The sequence below is a fragment of the Aplysia californica genome, unplaced genomic scaffold (assembly GCF_000002075.1).
Source record: "Aplysia californica isolate F4 #8 unplaced genomic scaffold, AplCal3.0 scaffold00138, whole genome shotgun sequence".
NCBI classification, from domain to species: Eukaryota; Metazoa; Mollusca; class Gastropoda; order Aplysiida; family Aplysiidae; genus Aplysia; species Aplysia californica.
Genome location: NW_004797408.1, coordinates 1,221,894 through 1,225,744, shown reverse-complemented (window position 1 = coordinate 1,225,744; position 3,851 = coordinate 1,221,894). Strand labels below are relative to the sequence as shown.

Genomic DNA, 3,851 nt, shown 5'->3' with positions numbered 1-3,851 from the left:
CTCAACCGAGGCTGGCCGTGATAGGCGGAGTGGGTGCAGTGTGCCACCTTAATTCTGTTGACTACAATTACAGTTGTTTGTAGCTGTTGGGGATTTTAAAAAAAATAGAAATGTGATTAGTTGCTTTCTTTTGAACGACGGGTTAGAGGGAGGGGGGGGTAGACAAACAAGGAGAAACAGAGTGAGAGAGAGAGAGAGAGAGAGAGAGAGAGAGAGAGAGAGAGAGAGAAAGAAAGAGAGACAGAGAGACAGAGAGAGAAAGAGAGAGAGAGAGGAGAGGGGGATGCAGAGAGAGAGAGAGGGAGAGAGAATGCGAGAGAGAGAGAGAGAGACAGACAGACAGACAGACAGACAGACATACGGACAGACATACGGACAGACAGACAGACAGACAGACGGACGGACGGACGGACAGACGGACAGTTGGGCGGACGGACGGAGGGACGTACAGCGGACGGACACACAGTCAGACAGACAGACAGACAGACGGGGATCGGTTCATTAAGAGACTCAAAACCAAACTTAAACAAAGAAACAAACGGACTAGGGGATGGTCCAATAATAATAACCCAAGCCCCATAGACGTGTTATTATAGGGCCTTTATGAGCTATGCTATAAAACTATTGCATTTTGTTTGCGTTTTCCATTTTTAGCCATGGATACAACTCCATCCTTTTTTACAGCGATGCCGTTGTTGGTCGATTATTTACGCATGTCTGACTCCACTGATGTTAAGGATCATTACTACGGACCGCTGGCTATGGGATGTCATCTCCGTGAACAAGGGCACAGCTATCTCTATTTATTATCCGCTATTCTCCGCGGTTATGGGCGTCTTGCTCACGGTACATGTCACTTTCTATCTCTGTTTCAATTTCTGTTATTCTTTAAGTCGTTTTCGGTTCCATTGTTTTTGCTTCTACTGTCTGGTCTGAATTTCGCTCGAGGCAGGAGATGTATCAATTTGCTCACGGTTCAAAGTGCTTCTTTTGTTCGGGATTAAGGACCGAATCGAAAAGCTGTAATTTACCTTGACAAAGACTTATCGATTACCACCGGCGATTTCGCTGTCCCCGACCCTGGTGTAAATAACGTCATGACAGGGTGAAATGATAGAAGGGACAGTTGAAATTACTTTACTTTCCCCAGTACTTTGTTAAATCATGGGGCCGTCGTGTACTTTTCATCCATTCTTACCAAAGGGACTGGTGACGACAAAATCAAGACGGGGTTAGAGGGTGCAAAATAGGGGGCATAAAGGGTGAAGGAAGGGGGGGGGGGGGGGGGGTTCATATTATGCGAGTACACACCTGAAATCATTTTTGGTCTCTATAAAAAAAAATGCTTAAAAGAGGGGAGGAGAAGAGGAGGATGTGTATATTGGAGATAGCCTACGGGACGAAGAGAAACAATCAGCTGTGGTGAAGCGTGATGTTGCAGTTATTGGCAGAAGTAGTAGCTCATGTGGAATTGTAATTGGGGCTGTTATTGTAGTAGTCGTAGAAGTAGAAGTAGTGGCAGCAGCAGCAGTTGCAGTAGTAGTAAAAGCAGTAGCAGCAGCAGCAACAGCAAAAACAGTAGCAGGAGTAGTAGTAGCAGTAGTAACAATTGTTGTTATTGTTGGTGTAGAAGTGGTTGTTGTTGTTTTTATTTTGGTATTGTTGTCAATGTCGTTGGTGTTGTGCATCTAGATCTAGTACGAATGAAACCGAAAATGACAATAATGATTCATGTTATCACTTCCGAATTATCATAGTCATAACGGTATCAAGACCACATGTTGATATGGACTGCAGAAAAGATTTCTCTACAGTCTTCAGTTTAACTTCAATTTCGTTTCGCTTTTTTTTTTAGTTTAAGAATTCGGTTAAAACGATTCCGGATTTGGCGATTAATTCCGCCAAACTTGCCTTAACGGCCAACTGTTCACAACAATCACCTCTATACAAACGTCCACTGCCCGGTCCCCCCTTCAGCAGTTAAAAAATATTATAATGACACTGTTCAAAACGTCCACCTGTCTAAGACAACCATTTTAATCAAATCCTGACATTGAGTGGCCGTTTTCAACGATTTTGACTGTGGTTCAGTCACGTTGGTTCATAAAAATGAACGTTGGAAATCAGGCTAGAACTAGATAGAATTAAAATAATGCGTAGCCTTTTCAAGATTCAGAAGCGGAATGTTTTAACTGAGACATTAACATCCAACAGTAAAAAAAAAAATCATTCAACCAAGTAGTCATAAATATCGGTAGTAATATTCGTAAAGCGTACTCACCTGTCAGTAAAGTGCTGATGTAGATCAAAGCCAGAAAGATAGATCTAACATTCCAGGTAAGCGAGGGGGCAGGTAAACTTTCCAAAGACATTGTGTGTCGTGAAATGAAACTGGTACTTGATATCCTTCAAGGCAAACACATACACACACACACTCACAAAAGCAAAACTGAATCTTTCACTTCAAACTCAAACCCGCCTCGTGAATCAAAACTCTACGGGTTGTAGGTTCAAGTGGAGCTGTCATTTGAAACGTTTCCTCGTCGCATCGTATTGAAAGTCCATTGTTAGCGTTATCGGGGTATGTATCCACACGGGTCCGTTTTGTTCTCACGTAAAACAGTTTTAATTTAATCCGTCAGGGAATCTTGTTGATAACAGGGTGTCACAGATCAAAACAGAGATTTATAGAGGTGTAGGTATAATTTCAGTAAATGGCACCTGCACAAATTCTAGACATTAAAAGAGAAAGAAAAGAAAAACACACACACCATTTATTTTAAGCCCAACCACTTGCTTGCAGAGTTGTAAAACTTTTCTTCAGAATGTATTTGAACACTCACACAATACCATTGAATATCAATTGTGAAGAATATGTTCGCCTAATTCAGTTCACAAACTTTAAGAAACTTTTAAATCTTAATCGAACTAATCTAAATCTAGATCTAAATGCACAGTTAATTAGAAAAGTACTAGAAACTCTATCAAGACGAATAATGAAAAAAAACCGCGACTGATAAATGAATGCACGGTCCGCTCAAACAGTATCAATACTTGTTTTCGTAAGTGTTTAAAAATATTAAGAAAAAAACAAGAACATCAAAACAAGAGATCATACAAACACTCAGATCTACCCGGTTAGATGGTGAACAAGCAGGGGTACGCGACATCTGCTACTACTGAGTTGATTGCGGCGTGGATAACCCGCTCATAGATTGCACACACACACAAGAGGACCCACTGCGACTTGGTCGCTTCGCCGCTTCTTCCTCTCTCTCTCTCTTCGGCGCGAGTCCGTCCGTGCCTTCTCTGCGTCTCTGTTACTGAACTGGCTGGCTGGCTCCCTCACACACACACGCACACACGAATGCACAAACACCCACATGGAGGCCCACGTTCGTACGGCAGGCAGGCACCCACGACCGACCGGCACTCCTCGCTGCTAGATCTAGTCTGCTATGCTAGCGCCAGCGAAGAACCTTACTTTGTGGGGGAAGGATCAGAGACAGACAAGAATTTTGCTGCTCTACGGAAACACTGCTAGATTTAACAGCTAGGGGTGTCGGTAAAGACGAACGACAATTCTGTGCGCTCCTTCCGGGGGCATAATTACTTTGAGAGAGAGTAAACGCTGAGTTTGTGAATTTGTTGAGCACTTTTGCAGTCTTGTGAATCTGCACTGAGATAAGATATGATGGTGTTTATTGCTCTGGGTAGAACGTAGACGTAGACTAGCTCTGATGCTGCACCAGCTCCGCCACATATGCAGACTATTTACCAGTGCGAAGACAAATTATCGTACTTGTCAAAGCCTACCCGCCTACTCCCCATTTCGTTCTCACCCCCCCCCC

General features: G+C 43.1%; 1 long non-coding RNA gene across 2 annotated transcripts in view; it reads right to left on the bottom strand.

Annotated features, from left to right (window-relative positions):
- The window catches only part of LOC101861808, a 105,452-nt gene extending 102,026 nt beyond the window's left edge, over positions 1–3,426 (bottom strand). The window contains exons 1-2 of one of the 2 annotated variants that reach the window (XR_004858469.1): positions 3,119–3,426; positions 2,282–2,732 (exon numbers count right to left, since the gene is read on the bottom strand). This is a non-coding gene — a long non-coding RNA (uncharacterized LOC101861808). The remainder of the gene's footprint in view (positions 1–2,281; positions 2,733–3,118) is intronic. The other variant, XR_220389.3, reaches the window with a different exon arrangement.
- Positions 3,427–3,851: the final 425 nt, after the last annotated feature.